Raw genomic sequence first — 23843 nt, forward strand, 5'->3', positions numbered from 1 at the left:
GAACCCGCTTAAACACTTCAATGATTTCCTTTTCCGACATAGGAGGGAGAAATCAAGTGGCCTCTTTTCGCCACCTATATGCGAGCTCTTTGTAGTATTTATTAGATTTTTGTTTCATCTTTACTAAAGAATAACGATCTGGGACAATCTCCACGTTACAAGCAAATCGTTCAGTGAAATCCTTAGCTAGGGCATTCTAGCTAGGCCACTGCCTTGTTTCATGAGAGGTAAACCACTCTAGAGCCTCTCCCCTTAGACTTTGGGAAAAGAGTCCCATCAGTACAAGTTTATGTCTCCTAATTCCCACAAGCAAGTCACAGTAGAACCTTAGGTGCACTAAGGGTTCTGTATCCCTCAAAAAACATTAAATTTTGGCACCTTGAACCCTTTCGAGAGGTCCAAATATGAGCAAATGCATAAATCCTCATAGCTCAATCCGGCGACCTCAAGAATACATTACATCTCTTTCACTGCCTTATGAATACCTTCTTTGAAGTCTACCTTTGCAGTCTCTTCCTTTAACATCCAATCTCTTTCTTACTCTTCATAGTGGAGATCAGAACCGTTAGCATCATGGTCACTGGGAACGGGGATTTTGAAAGTGATTTTTTGGGGTAGAAGTGGAGCGACGGAGGGACTCGGGGCATTTTGGGTGGTTTGGTAATTTTGAAGGAATATTTGGGGATTGGTGTACTTATTTTTGTGATGGAGGGACGTTTGGAGGTTGTATATGTTTTGGTTTTATAGGGGTGTACCAGCTTGGTAGGTGGCATTTTGAGGGGGAGGGGATATTTGATGAGGGTGGGCTTTGATAGGAAGATAAGGTATACTGAAGATTCTGAATGGTTAGGTCAATGATCTGAAGATTCTGAGAAGGAGTAGAAAGTGGGTTCTGAGCTTGTTCCACATTTGAAGAAGGAAATTATTGCAGAGGCCATCCATCTGTCAAAGCATTGACAGCAAAATCCGGTGGAGGTGGATCTTGTCTCCTTTGCATCTCAATCTTCATCTCGGCATTTAGTTGCATGATTAGTTTATTTTGATCAGTGATGGCGGGTTGAGCCACCATGCCATCGGTAAAACTGATTTCTTCGTTTTTATCACATGTTGTTGCTTTTTTCCTTATGTGAACCTTCATCGGGAAATGAATCTATAGGGCCTTTAGATCTAATAAAATAGGGATGATCAGTCAGCTTTGTCGACACAGACAATTTTGAGTACTTATGGAAGGAAAATAACTCAAAGGCAAATTTATTAGTTTGAATTCAGAATACACAATTCAAAATGGCATATTTGTTTGTTTGAATAACCACAAATTTGCTTGTTTTAATTTAGGACTATCTTAGAAAGGTTAAATCACGTTAAGTTATGGTTTTCTTGTTGCATCTCTTTCGGCAGTTGATCTAGATATCACATCTCCTTATAGAATGAAAGGGGGAGAATAAAATTTTTTAAAAAGATAGGGGCCATACCTTGAAAGGTTGCCTACGCATTTCACAAGGAGAATACAGGTCCTACGTAGTTCGAGTTCAAAAGCAAAGACTTATTTTCAGTCATTCATTCTCAACAATTACAAGGAAATTGAAAAACAAACCATAAAGCTTTTAAATATAAATGTGGCTCCATCTCAACTATTCTTGTCATTGTCGTTGCATTAGTCGTAGAGGACAACCTCAAGTTGAATCTTTCCCATGTTAAACGAGGGATTCCACGTCGTGGAAAATTCAAGACAATTTTTAATGTTATGATGAGTGGCCTGGTGGTAGGGGAAATGTTTCCAAACTTCACTTCCAAGGGAATATAATACACCCATATATTTATGGAGACCCCCTTTTGAACAAACTACAAGTAGACCTCCAGCATTGTTTTCTTGAAAGGCGTGAAGGAGCAACGATAGAAATCAGTCTTCTAAGTGATCGGCATATAGAACCTTGGTTATCACACGCAATGTTCTGGTATTTGACCATTTGAAACTTAAGACTTTGGGACTTTTGGTTGGACAATTTTAGGGTAGTGACTTAAACTTTGTAGATATTTGTTGGAGATTTTGAAAGGGAGTGGGTCACAATATCCACATTCAAAGTAATAATATCACGTAAGCAATTAAAGCATACAAGTGGCTAACGCGTGTACTAAACAAGTAAGGGGGGACCATTTTGTGCCAAGGGTAGGCCTAGCGCATTTGAAAGATGTATTGTAGATTTGAACCATTTAGTTACCCCTTCCCCCCAAGTAAATTTCGCATATAAGAAATAATGTTCAAAAGGAGGAAATCAAACATGGGAAATATGAGACAAATGAAAAGAAATGGACCACGAAGAGGTCATTTGAAAGCGTAAGTGTATCGATATACAAGAAAGGAAAGCCCACACAAGGGCTGATAAAGATAGAAATACATATAGAAAAACCTACACAGGGGCGAAATCCACTACGCAGTCCTTGATGGCCCCACTTCTTTGCTTCTTTCCTGTGGCTTGTGTTGCTGAAAAGTGTACCATAGCATCAACAGGTAACCCTCTCTTAGGCGTCATTTTTCTTCCCTATCCTAGTATTGCATCTCATCAAAATTATCTTTAACCCATAAGTGAGGCTCATCAACAATGTGCCTTAATCTTCCAATTCATGAGTTTTATTCTCGAGAGCACATTGATTTTAGAGAAATTTGGCGTGCATTTCTTGAGCTTCCCATTTTTACTCTCTTAGCTCCGTCACAACTTTGGCCTCTTGGTCTTCCACGCTACGGCAACTATTTGGGACTGGAGGGAGATACTTTGTATATCTTTTTTCAACCAAATCTTGTAATCTTTATCATATTTGGTGTCAAATCAATCTAGAGCAATGGTGTCTTTGTTCATTCGTTAGGCCCTTTTCCACTCCCTTGGCATTTTCGTAGCATCATCCACTTTATCGTCCCCAATGTCATACACTTAGATACAAAAGTATGCCTCTCGAGGCATGACTTGCTTTCTCCCAAACTGTATAGGACTCGAAAGACTGCGTTAGAACGGATTCCATGAATACCTCGTAGTGGAAGCACGAGTTGTCTGTGGACCCCTATAATAACATCCTTTGAGATGAAGCGTTCGATCATCCATTGGTTATCTTCTTCCCTTAAAGATGTGAATCCATCTTCCTCTAGTCTTTTGATTCTCCATATTATCCCGAAACATCATATCATTCAAATACCTAAGGGTGTTTTTATCATCGAGGATATCCAGTTGTTGAGTTCCATGTCCTCTCACCAAATGGCTTACTATCCCCCATTGGAGGAGTAGGTTAGGGATTCAGATTTCTTCTTTTTACTTACTCTTCTTTCCAACTGTGTCAATGTCGTTCCGAATTTCCTCAACTGTCGGGGTAATTTCCACGGTTCCAAATCAAAACTCCATTATTTTGTTGTCCCAATAGCATGTGAGGACTTGAATCAGCTCGGGTCAACCAACCATGTTGAGTAGTTTGGTTAGAGACCCTATATATTTGTTACAGGTTCTTATGTGATCCCCATCAAGGTCAATATACCACATCTTGAGCAATACTGGGGCTTCCACAACCATGTAAAAACAAAAATCAGTTAAGCATCCCCACCAAAAATTAGGTTTCCACACATACATCTTTCAAATGTCAAACAACATGATATGTCGTAGGTCAGAGACCTTGGACATGATTTTGGCGGTTTCACTAAAGATTAACCTATATATGTTTGATCTTGTATTGAAAAATTAATGCAGGTGCTCAAGCACCCCAGGGTATAATAGGTGATGGATCGGATGCCTTCAACAAGTCAAGTCTCTAACCCAACACCACTATCTACACTAACAATTGTCCAGTAATTTTACAAAATTATTACAATTTAGCAGCAGCAACATGCAACTTAAACATTGTTAATTTCAACTTAATTCTTATCCAATTCAATTAATATTAATGTTATAATAGTAGGATTTTCAACTATTAAATATATATACATATATATTAAAGACTAACCTTTTACTATTTCCATACTGCACATGAAGTATGAGGCAGCCACCCTCTTCTCGAACATTTGGGGATATTAGCCGTTGCTGATTGATTTCCTCTTTCCCTCTTTTCTTTTCTTCTACAAATTATTTACTATCCTAATTATTTAAAGTCTAATTATAAAAGTGGTAAAAGTGACCTACTATTAATTTTAATGTTATCGTCTTTAACCATCAACTAAATTAATTATTAGAACTACCCTACTAATTTTATAATTATAATTACGAATAGTCAAAAATACCCATTTAAAATATATCAAAAAGTATTTTATGAAATAAAAAGCTCTAGTACTCAAAACGATCAAACAAATCGTTATATTATGAATGAGGAGTTTTCCATTACGGGTAGAGTAAGAATTGCAAGTCAAGATGAGTTAGAGTATACTTTATCTAGAAAGGGGTTATGATGATGTGTCATTATGTTAGTATTGACCAAGTGTAAGTAATAAATAAAAGAGCAAGAGTATTCATGAGGTAAATCGTTTTATCATCACTATAACTCTTATGTGATAGTTTTCGGTTGGACAAACTTCCATAGAAGTTATTGTATTCTTATATACATCAGTTAATTATATTATTCATATACATTTCAGAGTTATGTTGTATCCTTGTTTTATACAAAAAGTTGACATCATATTTTTAAACAGTTGTTCTTTATATTGAACTTGTTTTAAAGTACGAGTTTAATTAAATACCAAGAGTTGAGTATTACGAGTTGAATACCTTAAGTTGAGTATCTTGAGTTCATTTGTGTTTCATTGAGTCGAGTACCATATCTTTGAAGTTTAGTATTGAAGCTTTGAATGAGTATCTAATCTCTGAGTTGAGTATTTTATCCATGAGTAATTCTGAGTAGAGTAAGTTGAGTAGTGTTGAGTACTCGTTGAGTTGAGTAAGTTTGAAAAGACATAAGTATGTTCCATTTTTATCAAGTTCAAGATTATGCTATGCTTTAGAATTCTCCTTACATGTTCATACATTCCACGTACTAAGTCATTTGGCATGCATCTTTTGATGATGCAAATATGTATTCAGGATCTTCAACAGGAGTTTCATTGATACATCCAGGAGTTTGAGTTAGCTATGGTGAGTCTCCTTGCTTCCGGAGAATTTTATTTAGTTTTTAGTTTAGTCAAGATATCGTCGGTCTCATCCCAACAATCATCCTTGTCATTTAAAGGCTTCATAGATAGTCAATATAATTGAGAAATTTGTATTATTAATTTATTTTATTAAATATTTTAAAATTTTAAGTTGCCTATTTTATGGAGAGTTCAATAATTTATGTTTATTCATAGTTTTTGTTTCAGTTAAAGCTTTGTATTTTGGTTTCATGAATAAGTTAGTCTTCTGTTTGTAGTCAGCCAGGATGAGGGTTCGCTTGGATAACAGTAATGGTTCTTGAGTGTCGGCCACGTCCAAGATATAGGGTCGTGTCTTGAAAAACCGCTAGATGTTGTCACTAGTATGATTCAAGTCTTTGACTTTACTGTTTATGTCTTTCTAGATCCAGGAGAGTGTTTATATTTTGTTGCTCCATATGTTGCTATGAACTCTGATATTATTCGTGAGCAACTTAGTGAACCATTTAGTGAATATACACAGGATGGTGAGTCATTCTAGCAGAGAAAGTCTATCGTGATTGTCCTATTTCTGTCAATCGCAAGATTACCATGGATGATTTTATTGCCTTAGACATGGTAGATTTTGATGTCAATCTTGGTATGAACGAGGTTCATTCATGTTATGCCTCAGTTGATTGTAGAACTTGAATAGTCAAGTTTTAGTTTCTAAATGAGCCAATTTTAGAATGGAAAAGCAGTTCAACCGTGTCTAAGGATCATTTCATTTCGTACCTTGAGGTAAGGAAGTTAGTTTCTAAGGGGTATGTCTATCACTTGGTCCGAGTTAATGACTCTAGTGTTGAGATACCTCATATTCAGTCAGTTCCAGTAGTAAAAGAGTTCCTTCTGAGAGAGAGATAGACTTTGGTATACATATTCTTCCATACTAGTCTTATATCAATTCCTCCATACAAAATGGCACCAGCAGAGTTGAAGCTTAAAGTACAGTAAAGAGATCTTTTCCATATGGACTTCATTTGACCAAGTGTCTCACCTTGGGGCACTTTGCTCTTGTTTGTGAGAAACAAAGATGGTTCCCTTAGGATGTGTATAAATGACCGTAAGTTGAACAAGGTTACTATTAAGAACAAGTATCCTCTTCCAAGGATCGATGATTTATTTGATCAACTTCAGGTGCTTCTTGTTTCTCAAAATTGACCTCAAATTAGCCTATTATGAATGTGATATTCCAAAGATAGCCTTCAGAACTTGTTATGGTCATTAAGAGCTTTTGGTTATGTCCTTTTGTTTGACAGTTGCACCTGAAACATTTATGGACCTTATGAATAAAGTATTCAAACCTTATTTGGATATGTTTCTTATTGTCTTCATTGATGATATACTAGTACATTCAGGAATGAAGGAGATCATTCTAGTCACCTCAGAATAGTCCTTTGGACTTTGAAAGATAGAGAGTTGTATGCCAAGATCAATAAATATGAGTTTTGGCTGGACTTTGTGGAGTTCTTGGCCACCTAGTTTTCGATGATGGAATCAGAGTTTATACCCAAAAGATAGAAGCAGTTCAGAGTTGGCCTAGACCCATATCTCAAAATGATATTAGGAGTATTTTGGGTTTGGCTGTTTACTATAGAAGGTCTGTTGAGGGCTTTTTGTATATTTCATCTCCTTTGACCAAGTTGACTCCAAAGATAGTTAAGTTTCAATGGTCCGAAGATTGTGTTAAAAGCTTTCAGGAATTGAAAAAAAGGTTGAGTACTACCCCTGTTTTGACCTTATCAGAAGGTACTCAAGGTTTTATGGTGTATTGTTATTCATCTAGAGTGGGTTTGGGTTGTGTATTAATGCAGACTGGCAAACTTAAAGCTTATGCCTCGAGATAGTTGGAAGTTCATGGAAAGAAATATCCAACCCATGACTTGGAGTTGGTTGCGGTAGTATTCGCCTTGAATATATGTGTCACTATTTTTATGGTGTTCATGTTGATGTATTCGCTGACAACAAGATCCTACAATATGTGTTCACTCAGGGGAGCTTAATCTCACACAGAAGAGGTGGTTAGAATTGATCAAAGATTATTATATGAGTATTCTTTACCACCCAAGTAAGGATAATATTATTGTTGATGCATTAAGCAGGTTGTCTATGAGTAGTACCACCCATCTTGAGAAAGAAAAGAAAGAACTAGCCAAAGATGTGCATAGACTGACACTCTTAGAAGTCCGACTCATGGATTCCACAGAAGGAGGAATAGTCGCGATGAATGGTGTTGATTCTTTATTAGTGCCAGAAGTAAAAGGCAAGCAAGACCAAGATCTCATTTTGCTTGAATTGAATGCAAATGTTCAAAATCAAAAGGTATTAGCTTTTGAACAAAGGGGGATGGTGTATTAAGATATCAAGGCAGATTGTTTGTACCAATGGTGGATTGAGTCCAAGAGAGAATCATGGAGGAATCTCATATCTCCAAATGTTCCATTCATTCGGGTTCCACAAAAATTTATCATGAATTGACGAAAGTATATTGGTGGAATGGTATGAAGAAGGGCATTGTAGAGTTTGTTGCTATGTGCCCAAATTGCCAACAAGTCAAAGTAGAGCACCAAAGGCCCGTTGGGAGATGATTAATATGGATTTTATCACAGGCTTACCAAGGTCTCATAGGCAGCATGATTCTATTTGGGTGATTGTCGACAGAAAATGACAAAACTGGCCCACTTTTTGCCAGTAAAGACTACTCATTCAGCAAAAGATTGTGCTAAGTTGTATATTCAATAGGTTGTAAGACTTCATGGTGTTCAGCTATCCACTATTTCAGATAAAGGTGCTACTTTACTGCACAGTTCTGGAAATTTTTTTAGAAAGGCTTGCGTTCAAAGATGAACTTAAGTACTACCTTTCATCCTTAGACAGATGAGCAAGCGGAGTGCACTATTCAGACTTTAAAGGATATTTTGAGGGCATGTGTGATGGATTTCAAAGGGAATTGGGATGATGATTTATCTCTAATTGAGTTTTCCTACAACAATAATTACCACTCTAGCATCCATATGGCTCCATATAAAGCTCTTTATGGGAGAAGATGCGGATCCCAAATTGGATGGTTTGAAGTTAGTGAAGCAGGGTTGATAGGACCATATTTAGTTCACCAAGCTATGGGGAAGGTAAAAGGGATTCAACAAAGGTTGGGGACGGCACAGAGTCGTCAAAAATCCTACACGGACGTTAGGAGAAGAGCATTCGAGTTCGAAGTAGATAATTGTGTTTACTTGAAAGTTTCACCTATGAAGACTGTTATGAGGTTTATTAAGAAGGGGAAGTTGAGTCCCCTATATATTGGACCTTATAGAATATGCAATAGAATTGGCAATGTAGCTTATAAGTTGGATCTACCACAAGAGTTAGCAGCGGTTCATCTGGTATTTCATGTCTCCATGTTGAAGAAATGCATGGGCGGTCCTTCTTTGATCATACAAAATGAAAATATTGGGATCAATGATGAGTTGTCTTATCAGGAGATTCATGTGCAAATTCTATATTTCCAAGTTCGCAAGTTGAGAATAAAGAAAGTTGTGACAGTCAAAGTACTTTGGAGGAACCAATTTGTTGAAGAAGCTACTTATGACGCTGAAGAGGATATGAAGAAGAGATATCCACATCTCTTTGAATCCGGAGAAAATGCATACCAAGGTACTAATTTTCTTCTTAGTACTATCGAAATTATGGGTAAGCATGTTGTTTGTTTGCAATTGCTTGTTAAGTGTTTGAACTTGATATTACTACCCTTAGCTTAGTAAGAATAACCTAATTCGAGGACGAATGTTCCAAGGGGAAGATCTTGTAACATTTTGCAACTAGTTTGAACTAGAAGGAATTCTTATGTGTGGAAATAGTTACTTTTTGAAAGAATAAGCAAATCTGAAAATTTTTAAGTAAGTTAAAAGTGAGTTTTCGTCAACTTAAAACGATCATAACTCCTAGATCATGACGATCTAGGTTTAGTTCAATATGTAGTTGGAAATCTCTTGGAGTTATCTTAGCCGCCAAGTTTATGCCATTCCGAGTTTAAATGGTGAATAATGCCTTTTGGAAGTTGGACTATTGGATTGAGAAAAATTGTATACAAATTCGGGAAAGGAAAATTAGTATTTTCCTTTCCTAATTTTATTAATTTGTTTTTAGGATTTAATTGGGGTAAAACAAGACTTTGTTCAGTTTAGAAAAGTTAGAGTTCACTCTAGGGCTTGAAAAAGGGAGAAAAGAAGAGAAATGAGAAGAGAAATCAAGAAATCGCAAGAAACTTTCAAACTTTGAGTGTGGACTTCGTCGGGGGTGATTCCTAAAAAAATGTTATGTGAGTCTTCGATAAAGTTGGGTTCATTCACCCACGTGCAAAGCATGTTTGGTTTAGTTTGAAATAGTTCTAAAACAATTGGAAATTGAATGTTTTTGGTGGTTGTTCTTGAATTGCTTTCATTCTTGAACATACGTTGAGATTAAGGAATTTTCCAATGTAGAAGTGTTGTTTATTGATTTCATTGGGTTAGATCCTTGTATAGTACATGAATCTAAAGTGAATTTGAGAAAAAATGAAGTAAAACGATTTAAGATTAAAAAAAAGGGAAAATTCTTCATCATAATTAGTCTCGCTAAAGTAAGTCTAGTGCGATGGGCCTCGGATGCACCCAAATTGGCATTTTTCACCTAGTTTTCAGCATTCAGTCCATTTAAGCCTTTCTAAAGTGTATTAACACTTCCTAATAATTTTAATTACTCTTACTTCTAAACATATAGAAATCATAAAGAAACATAAATTACAACTTTGAATCCATAAATTCAAAAATCAAGGATTAGTTAAGAGTCAAGTCTAGAGAAAATAAGATCAAAGTCAACAGAAGTCAACAGTAAAGTAAGAGAAGTTCATTTCAAGTTTTCGTAAGCTTTTTACAAACATTTCAACTTTATTATACGACTTAAGTTTGAGATCAGTTCAGAAAAAAGTTAAAGTTTTTTCTTCAAAGAAATGTATGGGGATTAAGTATTCCTAAAGAAGTATAAAAATGTTTTCACATTTTAATATCAATGGAAACTGAGATTTACAAAGAGCCTTCGGGCTAGATTTCAGAAAAGAGTAATAGTTTTCTAAATGAAGAAAGCAGGAAAACTGAGATTTCCTAGATAGCCTATGCGTTAAGTTTTTGAGCACTTATCTCAAAACATAAGAGCTAGTACATTTTGGGAGTAGTATTGAGCACTGAATTGGAGACGAGCATCGTTTCAGATAAATTTCGTCTCGAAAATCATGTAGCCACCATGGGTAGAAAAGTGTCATGCTTTTTAGATGAACCCTTTGCACGACAGACTAGTGGATCCATTAGGCAGTTCAGGTCTTATACCTTTGGCGGGTTATAGGATGTGTTGGTAGCGTGAGATAGATCGATGTATCATCACTATAGCTCTTAGGTGATAGTTGCGGTAAAAGAAACTCCCATAGCAGTTATTGTGTTCTTGTGTGCATCAGGTTATTGTATTTTTATATACATTTCAGAGTTATGTTGTATCCTTGCATATACATAGAGTTGACATCATGTTTTAAACAACTTTTTTTATTATATTTCATGTCACACACTCTCTTTTTTTCTCAAAAACTAATTTAATGTTTTGGAAGAAAAAAGTTTTTCCAATTGAAGTGACATTTTGAAAAGAAATAATTTTTATTTTCAGAGTCGCCACTTGTGATTGAGTTTTGGTGTTCCAAGTCACCTTATTTGAATCCCTAAACAAAAGGAAATCTGACTCTATTTTTTATTGGTTTGCGAACTAGAAATTCGGGTAAAAGATTTCTATTGACCGAAAGGAAAGTGTTAGGTACCCCTCACATCCCATGGTTCTAGCATGGTCGCTTTATTGACTTTAGTATGACTTGACTTAATTTTTTGAATATTATATTATTTGATTAATAAAAAATATTATTTACCCTCGGATTTAGTTTAATCTTGTTTGAAACTGTCTTAATAATTTTTTATATTTGTATTATTTTCTGTGTATGTCCAATTATTTGAAAGTTCAAAATTTGTATTTTTTTTCTTTTCCTTTCCTTTTTAAAAATTTTTCTTTTTGTGTGTATTTTTATTTTTTTATGATGCATCGAATATATAATTGTATCTAATTGTTAGAATTATGATTTATGTAGGAGTTAGATTTTTAGAGTTAGAGTCATTTTAGGATTGTTTTTTATTAGTTAGATTTTAAATAGGAAATAATTTTTTATGAAATTTATAATTAGTTTTAACTAGAAAATCCAAAAATATTAGGACTATTTTTTTTGGAAGATTTTTCTTTTTAATATTTTTGTTTTCTTTTTTTCTTCTCTTTTCTTTTCTTTTGTCTCAAGTTTCTTTTGCACCTTTTTTTTTTCTATTTTGCTTTTTTTTTTTAATATACTTTTTATTTTTAGATATTTTATATTTTTCATTCTGTTTTTCTTTTCTTTTTAATTTTTTTATTTGTTTACGCTTAGTTTTTTTTTAAAAAAAAAGTGAAACTTAAACAAAATAAAGTTCATGACTATCCACACATAGTATATCAAGAAAATTTAACCTTTAAGCATGCAAGACATAATGATGTATTCTATTCCATTGTTGCACTATAGTTGACGAAATAAAAAATCTTGATAAATATAATTGGTATTATAACATCAAAGAAATATCAAGGGGTTTCAATATACTGGATTTGAACAATTCAATATATGGGATTCAATGATATAAAATTATACAAAAATATAACACAAATAAATGTTACCTCTTGTAAGAATTAATTCACGAGAAGAAAGGACTAACAATCATAAGCCACGAACTTGAAACCGCGAAAACAAACTTGAAGACTCAAACTTTTTTTGTGAATCAGAAAAATATATATAGTAAGACACAAATATTATATGTTATAAGCGTGGAGGAGTAAGTTGCTGAATCTTTTTTTTCTTTTGCCTCCCTTATATGTGTAGGTTGTTGTCTATATATAGGACAAATTTTTTTTTACGTGTGTTTGTGGGTCTGCTATAGGTTATTCATGTGAAATGGGTAATGTGATAGAGTTGTGAGGAAGTAGGAGTGTGGAATGTTGAGGAAAACGTGAGGAAGTAGGAGTATAATTTGCTAATAATTTCTTTTTCCTTATTTTTTCTATTTCCGTTTGAACAAGTCAAAACATTTTCCTTTTTTCTTATTTGTTTCTATTTCCATCTTACTATGTTTCTTTATCTTTTTTTTATCTTCTGTTCCGTTCTTCGCTTTTTCCTTATCTTCTTTTTTACCTTCAGTTTTTTCCTTTGATTACATAGTTTTATTTTAATTATTAATAATAAACTATCAATTAGTTATTTGAATTAACAAAGATCTAAGAAAAAGTCAAATATCTATAAAAACAATTAAATAATACGCTTAAAAAATTTAACAATATAGATTTTTCACCTTTTATTTCTTTTTAAACAATCAAAAAATAAAACTTACCTTAAGAAGTGGTTTTTTATCCTTGTTTTCAAATCTTTTAAACATAAATTTAATAAAATAAGCGAAAAGTTAAAATATTTAATATATTTTTTTTTATATAAAATGTTTTTGCTCTAAAAATGAGGTAAAATTTTAGGTTCAGTCAAAATTATGTGTCTACGTTGCATTTGTTTTAAACTATTTTATAATTAAATGAATTAGTAAGTATTCATGAGTTTAGCAGAGCGAAGGTAAGTGTTTCTCTCAAAATCTCTTTTAAGTCTATGTTGTTTAGCATCCCAACTCACATACTCGTACATTCAATGTACTGATGCTAGTTAGCCTGCATCGTTGATCCAATCGAACACTCCATAGTCAATTGGTGATCCTTCTTGCATTTCATAGGACTCTTTTACTTTCTTTCCAATTTAGATCATTAGAATTTTGTGGGGTTTGTCCCAACATCCATCTTAGTTATGTTAGAGACTTCATAGACAGTCATATGTTAGTCATTTGAGTCTTTTCTTTATTATTTCTGTTATTTAAGACTTGGGTTTGCCATTTTTTGGCCATATTGAATGTTTAATACTTAAAACATTCTTAGTTATTATATTTTCAGTTTAGTTAGTTTCATTGATTTGATAGATATGAGTATTGTCTTCCGCTGAGTAAGTAAGCCTAGTCAAAGGTTAGCTTGGGCTGAACAATGGTTATCCAGTGTCAGTCCCGCCCAGGGTGTAGGCTTGAAGCGTGACACTAATCACCTCGGGGTTTCGAAAAAATTGATATCAGAGCCCTGGGTTCGTTAATCTCAATGTATCAAAATAAGTGAGTCTTGCAGAAAAGTATGGAGACGTATGTGCTTTGCTTTCAAAGGCTATAAAACTTTAGGAAATTTCTATATTTTCTTTTGTCTCCTTTCGTTCTGTTACTTGGTTCAAATAAGTATCTAGTAACTCGAATTGGTATCTAATATCATCCACTATGTCTTTAGATGGTTAGCACTAGGATCTACAACATCAAGCCCATAGCTCTCATCGATGCGCCAATTGAGGAATCTACAACAATACCTCTCAACCGAGGCGGGGTAGAAGACAAGTAAGGGGAAGATCCCAAAGAAAGGTAACAACTTCTAGTGAATGCTCCCAGAAATGAGAATCCTCATGCGCATCATGAAGAGATAAAGAAGAATGTTGAGGTTGACAATGACGAGGTTGTTGGAACAGAAGAAGAGGTGTAGGCTAAGACTATTTGTATTTCTCCCTTAGATGTAGTGTTAGCTCAACATATTATGTTGTTCCTAAAAGGATTAATTATCCTGGAGTTCTTCCCTCAGTTCAAGCAATTCAAGCTCCCGCCTATCCTCTATTTTTATAATTGTCCCCAAGGTGGGTGTAACTGTAGGCATTGATGTTTTCTTATATCCTTTGTTGGGTCCTGTTATAAATGGTAATGAACCTGAGATGTCGACTAAGTTTTTGAAATTAAAATTGCATGTGTTCTATGGGTCCGAGAGAGAAGACGCTTATAAGTTCATCCTAGATTGTTATGAGAGGCTTCATAAGTTGGAATTTTCCATAAACATGGAGTACAATTTGTGACCTTCAAATTTCAAGGTGAGGATAAGTATTGGTGGAAAGCTTATGTGGAATATAGTTCTTCAATTTACCTCCACTCACTTGGACTCGGTTTCATGCTCTATTTTTGGAGAAACATATGCCCCGGACATTGAGAGATCATAAAAAGGATGAGTTTACGGCTTTTGAGCAAGGTGGTATGTTTGTGACTGCTTATGAGGCTAAGTTTCATGTCTAGCCTAGATATGCTACGTAATTGGTGACTAATGAGAAAATGAGGATCTAAATATTTGATATGGGGCTAAATTCTGAGTTGCATGTATTGTCTATTCATATGACCTCTATAAGTAAAAACTTCAATGAGGTGACAGATTTTGTGAAGAAAGTGAAGAGGGTAAGGTGAGAAATTAGGCTAAGGCATTCGGGTAACTTTAAGGGTTCTTACTCATGAGTTTTAGGGAGGCTGACACTTGCACTCGGCCAATTCAGCCTGATATGTTCGCTTCTAAAGGTAATTACTAAGGAAATCCACCTCAGAATTTGATTCATGATAGCCAGGGAGACACAACAGGCCATCATTTGATCGCACTTGTTATAACCGTGGAAAATCTAGGCATATGAGGAGAGATTGTCCTACCCGCGCATGATGGATTCTGCACAAAAGCATTCTAGAGCGGTGTACCCACGGGAAATGGTAATAATGATCGAGGACGTCCAAAAGGTGGGCGAGAAGGAAATAAACGAGGTCATGGAAACCGTAGAAATGATAACAGAGACAGAGGTACAGTGCATCGAGGCAGGGAAGTCGCTCTTAAAGATGATAGGGCTCAGTATTACGTCTTCCAGGCAAGAACAAGGCAGAGTCTTCTGATGCAATGATCATAGGTACCATTCTTGTCTGTGATCGGATTGCTAATGTGTTTATCTTTTTTTTGTTCTACATCCTTTTTAGTCATATTTGGACAGAAGTTCATTTATTAACCAAAAAACTCCAGACTTGAGCTAAATGAAGCCCAAGAAACACTTCACAAAATGGAAAGTACAAAAATAAAACAAAACGATAAGTACAATCAAAAAGCAAATATTTATCAATATCATTTGAAATGGAATGTTACTGGATAAGGTTCAAAACCACACGCCCTTCATCTTCCTTCGTTGAATCTCTGTCTATCCATACAAAGATTTTTGTTATCAAAGCATATATTCGGAAGCTTGGGTGATATTCACTTCAGAAATAACAAATCTCACTAGCCATGAATCCAACACCATTGAAGACTTCTTCCGCTCCCAACTTGGCTTCAATCACAACGCTTCAAGGTATGTCTCTTATCCTACCAATAAAAGTGATTAAATTTAAGAATTATGTTAATGTTTTCCATGTTTTGTTCAGGTTGAGTTTTCTAGAACTGATACCACTACCTCAATCCATAGATTAGATCAACACATTCCTCCAAGATTACATTTCTAGGTAACCCTTACCGTATAAAGATGATTGTACTATTCCTATATTATTGTTTTTTGATTCCTGGTGTTGTGAATTCGGCATTATAGTCATCGAGTTATATTGTACGTTTGTTCTCATCTTGGGTGCTTGAAAAATTATTTTGTCCCTATTTTATTCTTATATTTGGTATCCTTGTTTATCCAACTGTAATATAATTTTCCATGTATGGGTAGTTTGTTGGTATGATTAAATTGGATAGAATATGCACCTGCTAAATTAATAATGATGTTAGTTAAAAAATTTGCAAGTTTATTCCCTTCTCTGAATGAGTGTACCACCATCACTTCTTTATCAATGATTTCCTCCCTAATCTCCCTGATGTCTGTTGAAATAACCCATGGAACTTCCCAAGTCCCATCCAAAATCTTCTTTATAGTTAAGGAATCACTTTCCATTGTTAGAGGAAAAAGATTATGGCTTAGGCAATATAATAAACCATCTTTAAAACCCTTTGTTTCAGCTTCTAATGCAGAACAGACCTCCAGCTTTCTAGCTCTAGCATAAACCAACTCCCCTCGACCATCGCGTATAAAACAAAGTTGCTAAACATACTCCACAACTGACTTGGCTAGACCCATCAGAATTACATTTTTAGCTTTTCGCCTCAGGACACTTCCACCTTACCACTTTGGTTCTAACTAAAGGTGTGTAACTTTTCAAAAATTGTACAATATCTGGCCAAGTGTTAGGAATATTTTCCAACTTGGGATATTTTGTTCTTGCCATACAATAAATATTCCTATGTGTTATAATATCCAGGTTCTACTTATTCTTATGTGTCGGTGTGATTTGCCTAAGATTTTGATATGATTTGTGATATGTTTGATGCCCAATCCATGTTTCTACCCCCCATGTCTATCGTGTTTTTCCTATCCTGTTTATGGGTTTTAAGACTTAGTTTGATTTGGTGATTTTGAATATGACTGACTTTTACATAATTTTAGGAATGAGTTGGTTGTCCCCTTATTATGTCGTGCTTAATTGTAATACTAAGTCTATAAAATTCGAAATTCTGGGAAGGAAAAAGTTAGAGTGGGAAGGGGTGTACAAGCCTAAGCAAGCTAAGATCATATCCTCCATTCTGGCTAGAAAACTAGTATGATGGTTTTTTTTGGCTTATTTGGCTATTATATATTCTTGATGTTGAGGGTGACCCTCCCTCTATTGAGTCTATTCCCGTGCAGTCAAAATTTAGAGAAGTGTTTCCTACTGATTTGTCTGGTATGCCTCCCGATAGAGATATAGGGTTTTGCACTGATTTGGAACCTAGTACCCACCCCATTTCTATCCCTCCGTCACATGTCCCCGGCAGAGTTGAGGGATATTAAGTCTCAAATCCAAGAAATTCTTGATAAGGGGTTTATCTGTACTATTTCTTCCCTGTGGGGTGCCCTTGTATTGTTTGTTAAGAAAAAAAATGGTAATATGAGGATGTGTATAGATTAACACATTTGAATAGGGTTACCATTCGAAACAAGTACCCATTGCCTTAAATAAATGATCTTTTTGACCAAATGAAAGGTGCATCAGTTTTCTCTAAGATCAATCTAAGGTCTGGTTAACATGAGTTAAAGATTAGGCTTGAGTTCATGCCCAAGACGACATTTAGGACCCACCCTGGGCACTATGAGTTTTATTAATGTCATTTTGGTTGACAACTACGCCTGCATCATTCATGAAATTGATGAATGGGCTGATCGAACCATTTATTGATTCATTTGTGATAGTATTTATTGATGACATTTTGATTTATTCAAAGAGTAAGGAAGAGCATGTCGGCCATCTTCGTATTGTTCTAGGTGTTCTTGGAAAACAAAAGTTGTATGCAAAATTTTATAAGTGTGAATTTTTGTTGACTTAAATCGCCTTTTTTGGGCATATAGTTTCAAAAAAAGGGCAATGGTAGATCCTCAAACGATTGAAGCGGTTAAGAAGTGGGTTCAGCCTAGCTCTATGACTAAAGTTTGGAGTTTTGTGAGGCTCACATCTGACAAGGTTGACCAAGATGTACCGAGATTTGAAAAAACTTTATTGGTGGCCTGGACAGAAGAAAGATACAGTATATTTTGTGACTAAGTGTCAAAATTTTCGACAAGTGAAGTATGCAAATCAAAGTCCGGCATGGTTTTTTCAGAGAATGACAATTCCACAATGTAAGTGGGAAAGGATAGTCATGGATTTTGTGGTTGGTTTTCCCAAGACTTTGGGAAAGTTGGATTTTATTTGAGTAGTGGTTGACGATTGACTAAGTCAACCAATTTTATTCCGGTCAGAATAGATTATAATGCTTAGTAGTTGTCTGAGGTGTATGCTTAGTAAGTTTGCATGGGTTTCCCCTCTATATCATCTTAGACCATGAAACGCGGTTTACATCCAAGTTTTGAAGGAAATTACATGATGAATTGGGCAAAAAACTCAATTTTAGTACAACTTCCATCCACAGACGGACTGAAAATTTGAAATGACTATTCAAGTGTTAGTAGACATGTTGATGGCATGTGCGATTGATGTTTGAGGGAACTGGGATAAGTTTCCACAATTGTGTGAGTTATCCTATAATGATAGTTATCATTCCAACATATATATGGCACCATTTGAGGCACTATATGGGAGGGAATGTAGATCACCCAAATGATAATTTGAGGTTCGAGATGTGAAGCCTTTGGGGGTTGATTTAGTAAAGGAGGCCTAGGATAAGGTAACAAGCATCAAACCTAAGCTTCTAGACGCCCAAAGTAGAAAAATAAAGTATGAAAATCATAAGGTGAGAGACATGGAATTTCATACCAATAAAAAGGTTTTTCTTAAGGAATCACCTATAAAAGAGGTTATGAGATTTAACAAGAAAGGCAAGCTTAATCCTCGATACATTGGTCCATTTGAGATTATTGATTTTGTAGGGTCAATGGCTTATAGATTGGCCTTACCTCCTAACCTATTAGGACTTTATCCTATATTTCATGTATCCATTTGAAGAAAAATCATGGTGATGGGGATTACATCATGAAGTGGGACTCAGTGTTGTTAGACAATGAGCTCTAATACGAGGAGGAAACAATTACAATACTTAATCCTGATTTTGTAAAGCTAAGAACCAAAGAGATTAGGTCCATGAAAGTTCAATGGAAGCATCTGCTGTTGTTAGACAATGAGCTCTAATACGAGGAGGAAACAATTACAATTTTTAATCCTGATTTCGTAAAGCTAAGAACCAAAGAGATTAGGTCCATGAAAGTTCAATGGAAGCATCTTCTGGTTGATGAATCTATTTGGAAATCGAGAAGGGCATGCGAGAAAAGTATCCTCAATTGTTCATTGATTTAGGTACTACTCTACTCTAATGTTATCCCATTTTTCCTAGTTTTTCACTCGGAATGAGTGATAGGTAAATTGGTATCTATAGCAACGACCTATTCACGTCATTGTATAAGATCAAACGGGGAAAATTTTTTAGCCGGAAAACTTTTTAATAGTAACTTGAAATTTCCTAGCCTAGTCCAGATTAATAAGGAAATCTGGTAACAAACTCCCCCGATGAAGATCCCCCATGACAAGGATATGGGGGAAATCTAAATATGATTTTGATCATATGAAATATATCTAAGACGTTAAGAAACATGTACGACATTACAGAACTAAATTTGGGCGAGTAGAACTCTCGAAACTGATCTTAGCGTGAACTAGTCCTTCTGAGTTCCCATGGGATGAAGGTGTGTTGTGAAATAGGGATGTGGAACTCTCAATATGAATCACTGGTTCCGTTCAAGCCACTGGGGCATCCATAGTGACCAGTTACGAATTAAGTCGAAAATAAACCCCAAAATTGTTATTTTCTCCAAGTTTCGTTCTTGAGAAAATGAAGACAACCCAGGTGTGTTCTTAATGGATTTTCACCATTCTTGAGGTAAAAGGTAAGGTTTTTTACTCCCCGAAACTATGTTTCAATTCGTAAAATTTAGTTTCTTTGGTAATTATCGATGGGAAAGGGTTTTTATTTGGGAATATGGTGGAAAAAAACTCTAATGTAGGTATGGAGATCAAGAGTTTGACCTAGGGTTGATAGTATTGATTATGATCTGGGTAATTAGGTCTTGTTTATTGATCCTCGCGTTATATTGATTTTTTGTAGACCAACAACAATCAAAAAGAATTTGTAAAGAGAAGAATCAAGTTTCTTAGGAGATTCAAGCTTTGTTCGAGATAGGTGATGGTTGTGCGTTCATGTTGATGTGATGTATGTTAGTAATTACTTTATTACAATACGTGTGTGTATGCCAATGTTGTATTATTAATCACACTAATAGTACATGAGCATGAATGAATAATTGTATGTCATGAATCAAAATTTGATTTTATGATTATGAGAATGTACATTGTGATTGTTATTGTGATTGTGGCTTCTTGAATGAATCGGGTGTTATATTCCAACACATTACCTTGGAACGGGTGCCACATTCCGCTGCATATATGGGATCGGGTGTCACGTTCGGTAAACTAACATGGATTAAGTACTACGTATCGGTTCACTAACCGTTATGGTTTGAGTTCCATAAAAAGACCATTGATTCGACATTATTGTGTATCATTGAGAATGTGGAATTGTACGCTGATTTTGGAATAATGAATAATATTGTATATGTTCGGTATATGCCTATTTTTTAATGTTGTGATTATTTATATGGGTTTGAATAGGTTTGTGATCTACCAGTAGATTGTGGTTGTGTACTGATATTGCACTTACTTTTTTTTTTGGATAAAAGGTATCTTCAGGCGAATATTGACAGAACTCTCTTAGAAATTCAGTGATCAATCAAATTCAAGGGTGAGCCAGTTCATCTGGGCTACCATGAATTATCTTTTTGTTTATGTCCACACCTTCAGACTTAGACTAGTGCTTTAGGTTCCTTGTGCTAATTTGGGGTTGTACCACTTCTTGTTTAGACTTATGGTTCTTGTTGGAGTTTTGGTACATTGACTTTCACGTTCTAGGGAGTTATTCTGCAATGTTTTGTTAGTCTTTGTTAGATCTATTGGAGTTAATGGGAACTCTACTTTATTCTTGCATTTAAACCTGCGTTTGTAATTTTAAATGCCTTAGTTTTTTGTTGAATCATTTAATAATTATCTCACCGGAGGGTTAGTGTGGGTGTCAATCATGATGATCTGGGTCGTGACAACTGACTTATCTAGAATTTACTTAAATATAGTTCTTTACTTGTCGATATTTTTTTGAGACAACGAATATATCATAAACTATTCACGCATCACAAAACTGTACACCAGTCATGTTTTGTTGAGGCATATATTTTATTCTTTTCAGGTCTCATCATGAGATATGTGATTAATGTTTTTCCTTTAGTTTAATTTCTTCGTAATTGAAGCAGATGCAAGAGAACTTTTTTAGCAATTAAAGAGAGGATATGTGAAATTCCAAAAGAAGCTAAAAGTTTATATTTTCAAGTAGCAGAAAACATACTTTAATTATTTCTGCTAATTAAGTAATTAATAAAAATAAGTGTGATGAAATTTGTTACTGTATATATGCAGCAGACAAGCTGGACCGACTGAAACGACGTCATATCCCCAAAGTAACTCTGTTAGGGATATAATCTAAGTTACCCGGGATGCAAGTTAAGAATTCACAATTCCTTGTTAAACGTAATAATAAAGGGAAGGATGTGTATTAACATTAGTTAGAATTTATTAATTAGAGTTGCACCTTATAATATGTTATGGAAGCATATATATATATATATATATATATATATAGAGAGAGAGAGAAGGGCAACTTTCACATATAACAAACAAAAAAAATCATATTTGTATGCTATAGCAAACTTTGCATAATTGCGCTCCATAGCAAACATAAAACTGTATAATTTGCTATACATATACAGTTGTATAATTCGCTGGCCTATTTCACTGCAATTGTATAATTTGTTTTGCATACAGTTGACTCGAATTAAAATGTATGTATATTGCATAATTATAAGTGTATAGTAAGAAGATATATGTTTTTCTCGCTTTATACAAAAACAGAAACACAATTTATACACTTCTGCTGTATAAAGCTAGAGAAAATTGTATTTCACTGCAATTGTATAATTTGTTGGCCTTTTTCTCTGCAATATTTGAAGTAAAATGTTTGTAAATTGTATAATTAAGTGTATAACACGAAGATATACATTTTTGCATGTGTATATACAATTTTCTCTCGCTTTATACAAAACAGAAACAGAATTATACACTTCTGTGTATAAAGCGAGAGAGGCGAGCGAGAATGGAGAGTGGCGAGCGAGATTTTTGGGAGAGAGACACTGACAAATTTTAGCTAATGTTTGCTATGGAACACAATTAAATCAAACCCTAGCTATTCCATTTAATTTAGGTTATTAGTTTGGTATTATATACAATTTTCCCTATATAGAATCCATTGTTCTAACAATTGAAAAGTAAGGCCCATATTTTCTCTTTCACAACTTTCGCATATAGCTACCATAATTAAATTAATCACACTTCTGAACTAAAGTTCATAATTACTAATCGTAGCTATATAATTAAGTTGCTACAACGGTTATCGGTTGTACAATTTCTTCAAAATTTAATACAAAATTGAATTCAAAATTTTGAAAGCCATGGAAATAATCTCGGCTAGGAAAAGGTATAAATTCCTTAATTCACAAAATATTAGCTCGGTACACTTTCCTACCAATTATATCTTCTCCGTACAGCCCAACTGATTCCATCTTTGTACATCCAATCGAATCTCACCGGCAATTCACTTTTCTCGGCTAGAAACATATTTCAGTTGCATTGATTCGTGCTTTTTATTTGCATTCATGTAAATGAAGACCTTGAAAAAATAGAGCAATTGAATTGATTTGTATATCTAATTGTATAAATTCTCCATCAATAATTGGAGTTTCATTCTAACAGTTGTTTGCAATTGTGTTTTAATAGACCGAGAATTAACTACTTTTTATTCGTGCTTTCATAGTTATTCCATTTATAATTGGAGTTTCGATTGAAGAATTTATTTTCAATTGTATTTTAATTAATTGAGACAGACGACTTAATATCTGGAATCTGAGAACGTAAATGTATATAAATAAAAATTAATTGTATAATCTATTGTAGTTTATGTCAAATTATATACATTTGTAATTGTATAAATATTTTCATCAATGATTGTTTATAGACTTGTATATTTTTTATATGTATAATTTTACATTATTTGTAGAATCGTATAAGTTCGCGTATGTATGTGTATAATTAGACTTGATGAAATTAGTGTTTGTATGTGTATAATTGATTGTTGGGTGAAAATTATGTGAAAAAGTTGTCTGTATAAGTTAACTAATTACATTTGTAGTTGTATGATGGACATAAATATGATTTGTAGGCTTGTATAATTTGATTGTTGACTTGTATATGTATAATATTATAGTATTTATTTTGTGGAGAAGTTGTCTGTTGAATGTGTGTTTGTATATTTATGAATTATTGTTTGTATATGTATACATGGGTTATTTCTATCTATACATGATCCATCGGTATTTTGATAATATATTCTGAAAAATGTGATAATGCAAACTGTTACATTGACCACATTTTCGAGGGGGTAGTTTTTAGAGAAAATGTATATACGAATATATGAATTTATACAAACAACAAATTAAAAGAGTCATGTGAAAACAACAAATATACAACAGTAGGTCTGAACTTGAAGAGTTATACAAATAATATTATACAATTTGAATAACAATTATACAAATATAGTAACATGTAATTATTTAAAAAACTAAAATGAGATTTCATTTTACCTCATAGACATACAATTGGATTCATATATACACAAATGAATTTGTATGAAAATATACAATAATTTATAGATCCAAACTTCAAAAGCTTATACAAATAATTTTATACAAATTACCTCAATTGTCACCATCTTCATCTTTAGATATACAAATCTGAAAAATTAAAAGATGATATACAAATACAAACCGAAAAATGATGAAATTGCAAAAACGAGAAATATGTTAAGAGAATTTAACTGTAAAACATTTACCTATAAATCAGAAATCACGATAGGGAGGGGATGAATGAAAATTTCAAATCAATTTGATTGATAAAATAAAGGAGAAAATAAGGGAAAGTGATTGAAGATAGATAAT

At 34.2% G+C, this 23843-nt stretch overlaps 1 long non-coding RNA gene across 1 annotated transcript; it reads right to left on the bottom strand.

Annotated features, from left to right (window-relative positions):
- Positions 1-664: 664 nt before the first annotated feature.
- LOC138348608 (uncharacterized) lies at positions 665-12089 on the bottom strand. Its single transcript, XR_011221400.1, has 2 exons — positions 11900-12089; positions 665-4093 (listed from the first exon to the last, which is right to left on the bottom strand). It is a non-coding gene; the product is annotated as an uncharacterized lncRNA (long non-coding RNA).
- Positions 12090-23843: the final 11754 nt, after the last annotated feature.

The sequence above is a fragment of the Solanum lycopersicum genome, chromosome 1, assembly GCF_036512215.1.
Source record: "Solanum lycopersicum chromosome 1, SLM_r2.1".
NCBI lineage: Eukaryota > Viridiplantae > Streptophyta > Magnoliopsida > Solanales > Solanaceae > Solanum > Solanum lycopersicum.